This window comes from Pogona vitticeps, chromosome 4, assembly GCF_051106095.1.
Source record: "Pogona vitticeps strain Pit_001003342236 chromosome 4, PviZW2.1, whole genome shotgun sequence".
Classification (NCBI taxonomy): Eukaryota; Metazoa; Chordata; class Lepidosauria; order Squamata; family Agamidae; genus Pogona; species Pogona vitticeps.
Genome location: NC_135786.1, coordinates 187,036,642 through 187,051,847, shown reverse-complemented (window position 1 = coordinate 187,051,847; position 15,206 = coordinate 187,036,642). Strand labels below are relative to the sequence as shown.

General features: G+C 38.6%; 1 protein-coding gene across 18 annotated transcripts in view; it reads left to right on the top strand.

Annotated features, from left to right (window-relative positions):
• The window catches only part of ZNF521 (zinc finger protein 521), a 366,934-nt gene that overhangs the window by 85,467 nt on the left and 266,261 nt on the right, over nucleotides 1-15,206 (top strand). Inside the window, exon 1 of one of the 18 annotated variants that reach the window (XM_078392630.1) lies at nucleotides 1,763-2,411. The exons of the other annotated variants lie outside the window; for them this stretch is intronic. The gene's annotated coding sequence lies outside the window, so the exon portion shown is untranslated. Of the gene's footprint in view, nucleotides 1-1,762; nucleotides 2,412-15,206 lie in introns of those variants that run through there. 18 annotated transcript variants of the gene reach the window in all.

The following is a 15,206-nucleotide window of genomic DNA, read 5'->3' as shown; positions in this document are numbered from 1 at the left end:
TTTATATCCTGTGATGAGAATGTGTATTGGCTGGATTTGTTTTTGTCACGTGATAATAAAGAAGTTGTTGTGGTCTGCATCCAACCACACTTACCTGGAATGTTTTATTAAAATCAGTGGAACATATCACACTTATTCAGGCAAAACCATACAGTTTTAAAGTATTTACAAATAAAATGCCAAGATTTCGATTTCTCATGTTTGTCAGAGTTTGAATGAGAAGAGGTTCAAATGCCAGGGTTGCTCCCCATTATTACTGTCATAATGCCAACACTGCCATTTCAGCCTTCTCTACATTGGAGATGTGGGTCGGAATCCCAGGGAAGCCGATCAAGCGCTGCTTCTCAATCTGCTGGATAGAGTGCTGCTCAGTGGTGTGAGGCACCCTTTGCCCTGTCTCTTGAGTATGGAGTCCCGCCTGGAACCTCCCTTGGGTCAGCTTAGAGCAGGATGCTTCCCGTGTAGCAAAACGTTCGTATTTCCGATTTGGTCCAGACGTGCTCAGCTGCCGTTTCCTGTCTTTCTGTACAATGCAGGCTGTTTTCCCTTGCAAAATCAGTTTATGCCTTGAAGTATTGTTTCGTTTTGCTTTTCTGTTTTGTTGTGCCACAAATACAGGATTTTATTGAAGCTTAAGTATGATACCATTCTCTTGTGTCATGATATTGTATCATTGCCGTGCATGCCTGCACACGTCTGTGTGAGACATTACGTTGTAAAATGCGAGGCTGTAAAAGCCTATAATTTATAAGGCTATATTAGGTACTTATGATATGTATTATAGCCTCTCATTTGTTCTATATGTAATTCCACAGAGAGTTTGGGTGGCATTATAAACTGCAAATGTATAGCTGAAATAGCTTGTCTTTGGAATTCTGAGAATTTTCTTGTATAAATCTATGTAAACCTCTATTTTTTAAAATTTATTTAAAAAATTTTACCCCACTTTTCTCCTAAGAAAGGATTCAAGGCAGTTTTTTTTTCATAATCCAAGGATAGAAAGCCATATTGATTTATGTTCTCAAGCTTCTATTCATGTCCATTGAAAACATTCACATGGGATACGATATCACAAGCCCATGCAAAATCACTTTTAGATAATTCTCCCCCTTATACCTTTTTCTCTAAAGTACAACTAATTTACATCCCTCCTCTGCCCCTGTTACTTAGGTGGCATTTAGCCACCTAGAGTGGTCGTTCAACTAGCTAGATGGGGTATAAATGCAATAAATAAAAATAAAATAAAATAAATAATACTGCCAGGCAAGTTTTGCATAGAATAGTAATCTGGTGAACATGGATGCATTTTTCCATAAAGCCAACATATTTCCTGTAGGTTTTTTAAAGGAAACAGCATTAGTTTCTCATCATGCCAATGCAGAACTGTAACATATTTCCCCAAATTTCTTTGCACTGCAAGATCAATGGAGTTATTTGTTCAGCAATATCAGTAAAAAAGATTTTCCTTTATAAGGCAATGGAGGTAGGTTAGTAGGTATGTAAGCATCTCGAAGACTTGCAGCATTTTACTGTGATGTGGTTATGCCAGGGTTCTCAAGTTTTGTCATTTTTGGCTGTGTCCCAGGAAGAAAACAAAGGGTCTGAGCTTCCCCTTGTGTAACTATGGCTGGCAGTGCTCCTTCTTGTCCTCTGCCTGGAGCAAGCAGATCAAACGGAACTGGAAAGAGCAAGTCTTCTAGGAAATGAGTGCAGCAGACTTGAAAGTGTCTGTGGGAGGAGCCTTAAGAATAATTCCTCATCGCTTATTCCCTTCCTAGCTCAGTTTTGTAAATGCAGAGCATCAAGAACAGCACAACAGCAGTACATGGATCATGCTGCAGCATGCTGCCTATTTCCGGGGGCCCCAGTATTTTCAGGCAGGCAAGCAGAGCAAGATAAAACAGAGGATTGTCAAGGATGAGAATGATGGGAATTGTAGGCCCAACATATCTGGAGGGCCCCAAGATGAGGAAGGCTGAGTTATGCCCTTCACCTATTTTTTTCTCTCCCCTTTTCTTATGCCCTGCCAACATATCCAAAATAAACATATTTGCCCCTAAAATCAAAAGTAAAAGGGAGCAGCTATATGAATAATGGGAATTATTTGTATAAGTTTCTGTGGGTTCCTGACAAAGGATGTTAGGAACGTGGAAGCAGCCATGTTCTGAGTCAGGCCAAATGGGTGTCTTGTCCAATACTGTTGGTGCTATTTGGCAGTGGATTTAAAGGATTTCAGATAAGAGTTTTCCAGACCTACCTACAGATGCCAAGGGTTAAATCTGGGGCTGTCTGCCTACAAGTGAAATGCAGCACAAGCAGCTATGAAAGGATAGCTTCTATCACTGTCTATCTTTGAGGGAGACAACATAGCAGATGAACAGTGCCTACCGCATCTTGACCAGCTCAGAGAGGTATGTATTAATTTGTGGAATAAGGACTGAAATTGAAAAATGATTTTAAAATTAATTTGTTTCTATGACAGTGTTTGAAAAGTAACCTGCTGCTGCGACTTGTTATAACGTTGAACAGGTAACTCATTACATTACTTGTTTCACTGCTTCTAAATTTTTTCCATCATCTCAACATGCCTCTAAAATACCTTGATGTGCCCTTCAAGTTTAGCTTTTTAAAAATAACTAGGAAAAAAGCACTGTATGCCAGCAAAGTAACTTTGCTTCTACTCATTACTTTACTTTTGAAATATAATTATGTTGCACCCTAAAAAGTAACTAGTTATAGGTTTCTATGTTACTTGTAACTCTTTACCACTAGTGTCTGATTACTCTGCCACAAAACCTTGTAAATATGTAGGGCTTAGATACTACTATCAGGACTAGGTTTTAAAACATTTTAGGGATCAGAAGAAGAAGGGTAAAACAAAATGTTTGCTCATAACCTCTGATACATCATGTTACAGTTCTTTCTTACAGAGATAAATAGATCATTAAACAATTTAGCTGGGTGCTTATAAACTTTTAGGAAAAGAGAGAGGCTAAAGGCGTTAGAAAGAGAGAAAAGATACAAGAAAATAAATAATAAACATTTAATAAAAATTATATCAGTTGAGAATGTGTGTCAGTTGATTTCACTTTTTAAGGCATAATGTAATTTTGTTTCTTTTGGCCAGTCATACTGTGACATGATAGTAGAAGAAGATAAACAGCTTGAGCAGAAGTCTTGGAATAGTGCCACATCAGTGGTCTCCCAATTAAAGGATAAAATTGCAAGAAAATGTAACTGCTTAGTTTCAACAGAACTGCAGCTGGGGCTGGGGTCAGAAAATTTAAGTCGAGGGGTTTCTTCTCTAGCCTGTGTACAACAAGTCTAGTGTGCTGATAATGTTATCTGCCTTGGTGCTAATGGGACAGGCTGTGATCATAAACGTGCTTACTTTTGAGTACATCCCATTGAGATAAATGGAATTTGATCACGTGTTCTTACAACCCCAGCTTGAATCAGCGACCTTCCACAAAGTAGCTAAATAAACTTGTCATTTTGAAATAATAATTAAAAAATACAATGCAGTTTTGATTTGTTTTTTACCATCTCCGATGCCTCTTATGGGTAATGCTTATCTGTTTTTTTAATCATAAGAACTCAGATATCATGTCAAAGTATTGACATTTTAAGTGTGGTGAAATTACTGAAGATTCCTGATGTGAGATAGGGCCTTTCTTATCCATCTTAGTTTTTACTGCCATTGTTTACACTAGTTTAATTTTTGCTGTGGATGATTTATAAGACTTGGTGGTACATTACTGACTTAACTGCTGTCATCAAGAATCTGTAGATATAGCACACATGATTTTTCATGTTGATGAATGAATTGGACAGGAGTAGCCTATCAGATATGAGTCATTAAAATTCTACACCTTTGTGACACCAAATGTGAAGGGTGTTTGAGTGAAAAATTATGGCACCTAAACATAGCAGAAATTAGATATCTGTTTATACTGGGTACTTTCAGCCATAGGTTTTGGTAGATTTTTTTTTTATTTTTTATTTTGCAAGCACTCAAGGTGAAACAAACAAGCAAACAAAATCAACTAACTAAGTAACAGGGAAACTGATTTCAGAAGTTTTATGTGGCCAACTCTGTAGATATACCTCGTTTATTAAAGCTAACCTTCCCTTTTGCCTAGAGAGAAGTCAGATGTTTTGGGAAATTACTGTTCTTCCAAAAGTGTCACTAGAATAACATCAGAATTATACGATCAAGCATCCTTCTATGTATGGATTTAAGCTTAGAAGAAGCATAACTTGCACTAGCTGTATAACTTGACCTGAATTGTAAGAGAATTACATGATTTCAGTGTCAGTAGTCAAGTAGTAGAAAATTGACCAGAGGTTTAGCTGTGGAAACTGAGAGACAGGGTGATATTGTGCTAGAAAAAGCAACTGTTGAGTTAGGAACAGGTTAATGACAGCTAGCCAAGGGAATGGAGGGATCAAATCTTTCCAGCCTGCCTAATGGGTGGATGGTACATGCAGGGAAAGAAGGCCTAAGGAAAAGGTGAGGCACCTGGCCTTCAATGTTATGGGTTAGATACAGCTCAGCTCATATGGGAACAGGAGTCTTTCCACACACAGGAAGCACATAACATTTGCGGGCAGGGCTGCAGTGTACCCTTCATGAGTGGAGGGAGGGAAAAAAATAATCTCTACCTTTTTCGTCTTTCTTCTGCCAGTTTTGGGGCTGTACTGGATAGTCTCTCAGCCTTCTGGAATAGATTTTCCAGATCCTCAGAGGGCTGCCCGAGGAAGGGAGTGCTCATTCAACTCTGGATCCATTTCAGTGACTATGAGACTGTGCTGAAACATCCAGCTGGAAATATCAAGCAGTGAAGATGTGGAATTTGATGGAAGCATAAATGTTCTAAAGTAGAGAGGTGAAGCATCCTGTCATCAGCATTCTGATGAGGTCACCCAAGGACAGCATTTAGAGAAAAACAACTAGGGACCAAGATTAGAAACTTGAGGACAAGGGGACAGGGACAATTCTTTGAATCCCGTCTGTATTAAGAGAGATAAGTTAAGTGATCATTAAAGTCTCGTGCTCTCTTCTCTGTGTTTCTTCTTTCGAGTGCAAGCAATTTTAAAACAACGTTTTATGTTGTTTCAGAAATTATCTGTGTATTTGGTGATGTTGTCGAGGCAAGAAATAAACCATGGGCTTTGTGGGATTTTAAATTTATCCCAAGAGTGAAAAGCTTGCATCAAGGCCTTCACGGGAGGGATTAATTTCATGTATCTTTCAGGAATCTACTGGGTATTATCTTTATACATTATCAAAATGTGTTTTGTTTGATATACTTTAAAATAGCTTTTTCTCATGTACGTGAAGTGGGAGAAGAGTTGGATTATGTGTTCTTTATGTATATGTTGGTGGCGGTTACATCTGGAGACTAGGAAACTTGTATTTTGTAAGTGCAAAATTTATGTCAGTGTAGCAGGATGTCAGAGTGATATAAGGGTTAAGAAGCAAAAGGGGGAGAGGGAGCTCTCTGAAATCTGACTAGCAGATATACAAAGAACTTGACTCTATTCTTCCCTAAACATTTATTGTGGAGTCTGTGGATAAGTGCCAGACCTTAAACATCCCCACCATTCAATCTTAGCTTCTCTGGACATCCTTTAGCAGATGCTGTCAACTCATCACCTTTCTTTCATTTGACTCACTCTGTCTTCATGGATCACTGCGTGTTTGCATGTGTGTGTCAAGCAGAAGGGCACAGCAGCAAGCTGATCACCCTTGGAGGCTTTTTTTCCAAGGCCAAAATACTGGCAGGCCTTCACTAGTTCAACTCTGTAACCCCCTCATGTATGTTCAACTTGGGCATTGTAAGTATGAAGATGAGTCCGGAGTCTTACAGTGCGAGCAATTCTTTCCAAATGTAAAACTGCTTCATTTGTAGGGAACGTGCCAGAAAGGTTTGAAAATGCCTTTTCTTTCCTTCCCCGGGAGTGGTTGGTATGTGTATAGTGCTGTATAGATGCATACAATTCTGCCTCCCTCCCATGCATTAATATTGCATGAGCAACATTTTAAATGGCAATCAACCAGATAGCTTAAATACTTACTCTTTCCTCTCTCTTTCCTTTCCTAAATTTTAATCTAGCTGTGCCCCACTAATTTACGAGTAGGGACGTAGTATAGTGCTCCCACAGTTGTCTGGTTAGCAAGATGCGCCTTCGATCAAAGATAAAATTTTTTTTAAAGGTATATCTGTTAAAAATCAACCATCCAACCAAACACCCTGTTTAGCCTTTTAAATGATGCATGAGAAGCATAAAACTTTTAAACCTTTGCAAAACTTCGCTTAAAATGTTGAAGGTATCTTTCAAAATGTCTGCTTTGTTTTTTTGTTTATTTTGTTTGAGATATCATTAACTCGTTCAGTACTCCTGCAGATCTGTTTTAATATTGTGTGCTACCTTTTGTGTGTGTGTGTGTGTGGGGGGGCTGGTAGCACTGCTTAGCCGCAGTTTCCTGGAAATTTTATTCTAATTTGCTGCTAAATACACATTTCCTTTGCATTATTTGCAAAGTACACATTCATTGTGAGGTGAAGAATGGATTGCATCATGTATATAAACCAATAAGAATTATTGCTGGCATTTTGGTGTTGCTGATAGTCATTTGTCACTGTCCTTTTTACAAAGGATAATTCTTTGAACTCTATTGGGTTGCTCTAGTCATCAGCTCTGTTGCAAAGTCCCCTTCCTCAGGCGTCTTCCTGTATGAGCTGTAATCCGGTAGTGGCCATTTCACTAGGCTGCGGCAGAGTGGACTAAGACAGTGGTTCTTAACTTTGGGTTACTCAGGTGTTTTTGAACTGCAACTCCCAGAAACCTGAGCCAGCACAGCTGGTGCTGAAGTATTCTGGCAGTTGCAGTCCAAAAACACTTGAGTAACCCAAAGTTCAGAACCACTGGACTAAGAGAAGTAGTACCACTCTGTCAGCTCTAATCACAGGAGCAAGCAGATTCTTTCCTTGGTCACTACAACTGTTTTACTGATTTTGCTAGTGAGAACTGCTAGGGAACATGTGAAACTCCCTATGTCGGTGGTTTGCAGCTCCCGCCATGTCTGGAGCTACAGTGTAGCCACATGCGCAGGGCCAAACATTTTCCTTCTCTGAACTACTAGCTGAGTTTGCATTTTCCTTCTTCCCAATCCATTTTCTTTTTGTGTGGTGTCTGTTAGATTGTAAAACTAAGGGCAGGGACTATCTTATTATTGATCTTTGTAAGCTAACATATCAGAGCCCTTCTTTCCTTCCTTCCTTTATTGTATTTTATTTTACATTAAGAACAGGGTAAATGTCATCCAAACAATAAATAATCTTCAGAGCAGACAGCCATCCTATTCTGAGTGCTGGTGAAATTATTTAGGATTTTGTGTTTGTGAAGAGTTCGATAATGATCTTCTTTTCTTACTAGTGTGTCTTCTCCTTTGTGAGAAAACAAAGAACTGGTTATTCTCTGAGTTGTAACCTGGCCACCAGGCACATGAATTGTAACAACGAAAAAAAGGGGGACTTGTTTCAGTATAACCTTTTATGGATTACTGATAATTTCTGTGGAGCATCCTTTTTATATACAGTACTGTGTATAAGTGTGTAGTCCTGCTGTTGGATTCCATGTGTCTGGCAAAGCATATTGTAATCTGTGAAAGTTTGTGCTGGAATAATTTTGCTAATATTAAAGACTCCATTGTATTGTTCTGTTTCTGTTGCTGAAACAGACTAATCCAGTAGTATTTCAGAAGTAGAAGAGGTGTGTAGTTAATGAAAGGATAGGATGGATGCACTTACGTTTGCATGCAGAGGACAAACATGGAGTGTAGAAGAAATAAGGAAAATCAGGCTGGGGTTAGTTATGTGAATGTCTGCTGGATGTGTTTCTTTGGCTACCATTTTATGTGTAAACAGTGAAAGATTACAAAAACTTTAGGTGCTGTTGAAAAGTGATGTGGCTGCTAGCAAAAACTGAATGTTCCATCAATTTGGAGTCCTTTATGGATCCATCTGGTCCTGCAAGATGACAGTGTAGCTGTACTACACCATTTTAATAAAGACTTGGAGATGGATGTAAACTTGCAGCTAGCTGTATACAGCTCCTGTCACTTGGATATAATCTTCAGTGGCAAGCAGGTAGCAAACAGGGGGAGGAAACCAATGATATACTTCCACAATGTGACAAGAACCATTAGTGGAACCAACTGAACTTGATCTCCCCACTGCAGCTTCTGGACCTCACCAACTTTACTGCAGAACATATTTGGGGAGATGTAGGGAGCTGCTGGAAATGAGAAGAAGAAAGAATGTTCACTAATAAGACATTGTTGCCTAGTCTATTGAATCAGGCCTTAATTTATGGGTCATAGATGTGTGGTGCCTCCGCACTAGAATGTGGCGGAGTTTAGATCTCCTCAGTTTGCTTCAAGAATATGTTTTATGCCATCTTAAAGACTGCCTTGAGGTACTTTTTTTTCTCATTCAGGAAAGACTCATTTTTTCTTTTCCATTATTCTTCTCTTTCTTGTGCATTTGCTAGTTAAGAGGAAAGACAAATGAATACAGAAAACTCCTCATTTTGACATATAATTGACAAATGGTAGCATTTTATTTTCACTTCCTTTTCAAACAGTTTTCCTTCACAGTTTTTAATTTTGCAAAAAGCTTTTTTATGATGACAGAAGTACATCCTAACATTTTTGTTAACTTGAACTAAATTTATGAAGAAAAGGTAGTGTAGATTCCTCTTCTGTTTCATTTTTTTCACTTCTCTTTGAGGAAATTTTAACTTGCTTCTCAGATCCCCTCCCCCTTTTCTTGGCAAGGAAACAGAGATTGTAATTCTTTGGTAATTGATTCATTTGAGAGAGGAAATTAACCAAGAACATGAAGAAATAGAAATATTGGTTTCTTGTTTATAGGAACAAGGCAAAAGAATTTAAAAGGGTAATAACCTTACAGTTTTTTGAGACATTATCCTGTGGGTACAGGAATAGGAGAAGAGAGAAGAGCTTGATATATAATACAATGATATATAATGTTTCTACTGCATATGGATGTCATTTCATACAAAACTAATCAAAATTAAAGTCATTTTTCCTTTTTATGTTGTGCTTAGAAAACATGAAATTTAAAAAGCCAGAATCCATTAACTACTAAGATTCACAATGGTTTTTGAACAACAAAAGCACTTACTATTACTTACAATAATAATTATGAATTCTGAAATAATAGCAAACAGGTTCGCATTCAGTGTAATGATTAGATAACTAAGGGGAAAGCAGCAATTATGTGTTCCTGGACCCCACTGGAGGTGAAAAGCACAAAAAGCTTATGCTGCGGCTGTGTATTATTACAAACATAGCACTTGATATTTACTTTGCACTTAAAAGTTTGAATGGCCTGTCTAACAGAAATAGGCTATTTAATATATGTTTTGAAGTGCATTAAAATGTATACAGGACAAATCTCTATTTTAGAGCCTTTCAGCAAAGCAATAAATTTGCTCTGCAGGTGTAATTTATTACAAATTTGCATAATATTTACATGGGGATTTATTGTGTTAGATGGCTTCCCATATGCATGGCACTTCTCCATCATGTATCCTTTGGGGAAGGGTGTGGGATTCAGAAGACATGAAAAAAGAAGGAAACTGCATACAAGTAATCAGAAAGATAGAAGAAGTGAGGAAGTAATGCATATAGTGTGTGACTATTAATGCTGAGAGAAGACTTAAGTTCCCATGTACTGGGTACTTCTGTACTAGGAAAGCCAGAAAGTGAACTGCAGTCTGCTGATATATTTTAGGGGCATGTGTGTGATTTTGGAGGTGGGGAGGAGATATCTAGCAGTATAAGAACATCAACAATAATAAAGTTATAGATACTTGGGGAGATCACAAGTTTCTGAGTCTATGTATTCTCTAGCTGCACATGGCACTTAAAATTGTTTGGAGTTCATCTTTTCCAGATAAAAATGCACTTTGAAAAACAGGTAGATAAATGGTTTTGGTTACAGTTAAATGAAGCGAAAGAAGTCGGGAAAGTTTGAGTAGGTAGCTAAAAACCACCAGCTGAGAAGTTTCTGATTTCGTGTTTCCACTGTTAATGCTATTTTGTCACTACTGTGGGAATACAAGTAGTTAAAAGCTCATGGAATAAGAGCCCTCCTGAATCCCAGCTGTGAAATCTCTCTGTAGGGAACAGAACAATTTACCACTGGACTCACATTCCAGTTCCAGGTTCTGTCCCACTATTACATTTGTTTTTATACTTGTGACCAACTTTCCAGTCAAGAACACAAGAAGTGTCTTAACTTGAATTTAGATGATAAAAATATGTCACAGTACTATTGTGTACAAACATTATTTACATACATTTGGAAGAGAACTTTAAGCTTTTAATACTGTGTCTTAATGTAGATCAGTGGGTTTATTCCAGATTAGGGAATTGTCAGATCAACCCTTCCTCTGTCTAGGAGCCTCAAGAGGATATACCCATCTGACTGGCTAAGTTGTCTAGATGTTACACCAGCACATCTTATATGTCAGGTCCAAACTACAGTTTAGCTATGAGATATGTGCTTCAGACATTCAGAGCTCCTTCCCCTTCATGTGATCTAGCCCCACCCACCTAACTGTCATGCATGCCAGTTTGCAGTATACCATAGTATGCTGTGATGTCTGGATCAGGTAAGCCTTTGTTTCTGTCCAAAACAGAATTGAAAATAATGGTTTGAAGAGTTTGTTCAAGTCTAGCTTAGTGGCTAATTTCTTTTAAGAAACTGTAATTGACTGAGTTTGGATGTTACAGTAACAGATGTACCCATTAAGCAGAAAATGATGGAGTAAACTGGAGCATATATCACTGTGCAAACCCATGGCGTATGTGTATCTGCCTACAGAATCTCCTATGCTTGTGAATAATCACAGGTCTTCTGTCTGCTAGCATTTTATACGTGAGTGTAAACGTTTTGGGCGAGAACTCTGGCTGCAAAATTCCCTGTGTGTTTTGGTTCTGCTGTCTCCTCTTAGTTTTTTTTAATATACAGAGCAATGGTCTGAAGGGACACTTCAAGCTTATTGCATTAGAAGCTCTTCCATGATGGGAAACCTTGCACAGTGCCCTCAGTCCTCGTCACGCTGTGTTCTCCACACACATTCAGGCCAAACCCTTGAATAGGGTAAAAACGTATTTAGCTTTTTGCTTATTTTGAAGGAGCTAATAACTGTACTCTAGGTGCTGGAGAAACTATTTGTTAGGATGGTGTTAGTTATTCCTTTCAGAAGAAGCAAGTTCTAAAATAGTGAAATGCATCCCTCTTCTGTATAAAAGCCAAATGCACCTATACAAGACATTGTTTAACATGACCTCTTCTCTAGTTCTCCATATTTTGCAGTGTATGTGTTACTTTGGCCCATGTGAGAGACAAATACTTCCAAAAGCATCAGAAAGGGAAACATTGTTACTGTTTCTGACAATACTAAACATGTCAATTTTGTGGGCAATTAGTTATTTATTTATTGAATTGGTGTCTTAAAAGATTAATAAAATACTATTTTCTGAACATGTCTATTTCTGGAGCAGAGCAAGATGGTAAGTTTGGCATGGTACCAATTTCTTATCTTATTTTATTACAACACGCCAGAGATTTTGCATTTTTCTTTCTTTGGTTCAGAATGGATTTGGTATGTTGTTATTACTATAACCTTTACTCCTGTCCTCCCTCTCATTTTTCTGTACTTAGAGAAGGCCTATATTTAGAACCATATTTAGGAGCCTGGTGTCAGTAAATGCATTTCCGAGTTGGGGGCTTCAGGAAGGCTCAGTGTATTGTGAAATAAATATGCTATTAGTCATGCATTGTGATAATGTATATATTTAGACAGTATCATTATATCCTCATTGCCCCATTTTTTATTGCATGGAGAGAACACTTTTTTCTTCATTTCTCAAAGAGTATAACTTAAAATATGAAAGAGAGTGATTGCTGTGGATAATGTAATGTTTAAATTGTGCTTTGATTGCAAGCTAGACTTTCTGAAAAATATTAGCACCATAAAAGCACAGTTATGGCTTAATTAAAATGATACTAAGATGTAGAGTCTCTTAAATTATCCTGTTTTTATGTAAAGTAATGCTGCAGAAAAATACTCTGCTGTGTGTACCAAACTGCTCTTTAAAATCATAGTTTAGTATTAAACTTAGTACTTTAGATGACACTGATGAATATTAGGAGTGTGTGTATATGTGTTTCTGTCTACATTGCAAAAAATCAAGGGATGAGGTTGCTGTGGTATTTTTACTACCACATTATATTAATTGTTTTTGATGTTTTCAACACACTTAAGATCTATTTTGGAAAATTATCTGAGGTTTCAGAGGATTTGAACAGAGTTATGCATCAGGATTGGAAACCTTACATTCCGTATTGGAAACGAACACAAGCGCAGTTTTAGGGCATTTATTAGGTTCCTCCTGTAGAAGCAAGAAACAAAAAAACAACAACCCCACATCTTTTTTAAGTTAAGAGATTTTGGAAAAACCTCCCCTAATAAATCCTGGGTTTAAAAAGAGTAGAACGTGCTATAGCTCTGGAGTTGTTTGTTCATCTGGAACATATTAGGATCCTGATTAATAAGAAGACATCTGCAGTTTTACATAAAAAAAAGCAGAGAGGACAGTTTGGCAATTGGAAATGGAAATGGAAGAAGAAAAAAGCCAGACGCTCTACAATATTGTTTTTCAGTTTATATTTTTACTGATTCTTACTTCAAGTATTACTTCTCCCCCTCACCTCCACCCCCCCCCAAAGGATGGGGTATGTTTCAGACAGGGGGCTTGAATATTTTGGAGGACAAGAGATGGGCAGTGTTAATGCCATGGAGGTTCATGAAGAAGGAAAAAATGAAGGTAATATTTATGTTTTGTTACTAATTCCACTTCCAGTCGCATGCCTGCTGGCAAGCACAGTCCCTCTCTCCTTCTCCACATCTCTGCCAACAACCCCAAAGCCTAATGTCCCACACTGGATACTGTTGATACCTGGTGAATTGCAACTTTTTGGGATATTTTTACTTCTCTAGGCCCCCCTTTCTTCTCTGTCCCATTGAACTGCTTCCTTCTCTTTTGCCTCTTAAATTCCTCTGCAAATATCCATTTGGATCCACTAAAGCAATGTGCTCACTTGCCCTAATATCCTATATGCTCCCTCCTAATGTCCAGCAGAAAGACCAGCAGAAAACTGTAGATACAAATGCAAGGTGGATTTTTTATTTACTTATTTATTTATCTATTTATCTATCTACCTGTTTGTTTGTTTAATGTATATTCCACCCATACTACTCAAAGGTCTCTGGGTGGCTTACAATCATTTGAATTCAATTAAACAATTAAAATACAATTAAAAATACAATGCTCTAAAAATTGTCATCAGGACTCACAGAAAAGTTTTGACCTGGCACCGAAATGTCATCAGCGGCAGCGGCAGCGCCAGATGAATCTCAATTGGGAGGGCATTCCATAGCCTGGGGGCAGCTGCTGAAAAGGCCCTTTGTCTACAAGCCATCCCTCTTACCTCCTTGAGGGATGGCTCTTTCAGATCTTAATTGCCAGGTAGATTCATATGGAAGGAGGCGGTCCTTCAGGTATCCAGGGCCCAAGCTGTTTAGGGCTTTATACATCAAAACAAGCACTTTGAATTGGGCCCAGGCAGCGACTGGTAGCTGTACTAGGAACTATTGGCAACCATGGCCTGAACTGGGGAAGTGGAGGAGACATCTCATCCTGGAACTCTTGGATGAGAACACACCCACACAAAACAGACACTTGGACACACTGTCTACTAGTGCTAGGAATGTATGTTTCTTTGGGAATATATCTCCAAATCATTTCACACACTATTCTCAAAATCCTACAACGTAGGCTTCAGCAGTATGTGGACTGAAGTACAAGCTAGATTTCTAAGGGGCAGAGGAACTGGAGACCAAATTGCTAACATGTGCTGGATCATGGAGAAAGCCAGAGAGTTTGAGAAAAACATCTACTTCTGCTTCATTGACTATGCAAAAGCCTTTGACTGTGTGTACTACAGCAAACTACGGCAAGTTCTCAAGTTCTTAAAGAAATAGGAGTATCTTACTACCTTATCTACCTCCTGAGAAATCTATATGTGGGACAGGAAGCAACAGCTAGAACTGGATATGGAACAACTGATTGGTTCAAAATTTAGAAAGGAGTACGACAAGGCTGTATATTGTCTCCCTGCTTATTTAACTTATATGCAGAATACGTCATGTGAAAGGCTGTAGTGGAGCAATCCCAAGCCGAAATCAAGATTGCCAGAAGAAATATCAACCTCAGATATGCAGATGATTCCACTCTGTTGGCAGAAAGTGAGGAGGAATTAAAGAACCTCTTAATGAGGGTGAAAGAGGAGAGCGCAAAAATGGTCTGAAAAAACTAAGATCATGGCTAACTGGTCCCATCACCTCCTGGCAAAGAGAAGGGGAAGAGATGGAGGCAGTGGCAGATTTTACTTTCCTGTGCTCCATCATCACTGCAGATGGTGACAGCAGCCCCGAAATTAAAAGACACCTACTTCTTGGGAGGAAAGTGATGACAAACCTAGACAGCATCTTAAAAAGCAGAGACATCACCTTACTGACAAAGGTCTGCATAGTCAAAGCTATGGTTTTTCCAGTAGCGATGTATGGAAGTGAGAGCTGGACCATAAAGAAAGCTGCCTGCTGAAGAATTAATGCTTTTGAATTGTGGTGCTGGAGGAGACTTGAGAGTCCCCTGGACTGCAAAGAGAACAAACCTATCCATTCTGAAGGAAATCAACCCTGAGTGCTCACTAGAAGGACAGATCCTGAAGCTGAGGCTTCAGTACTTTGGCCATCTCATGAGAAGAGAAGACTCCCTGGAAAAGACCCTGATATTGGGAAAATGTGAAGGCAAGAGGAGAGGGGGACAACACAGGATGAGATGGATGGACAGTGTCCTTGAAGCTACCAACATGAATTTGACTGAACTCCGTGAGGCAGTGTAAGACAGGAGGGCCTGGTATGCTCTGGTCCATAGGGTCACGAAGAGTTGGACACGACTTAATGACTAAACAGCAACAACATATCTCCCACCCTGTTTTCATGGGTATGATCTTTCTCCTGTATTCCTTTTCTTTATC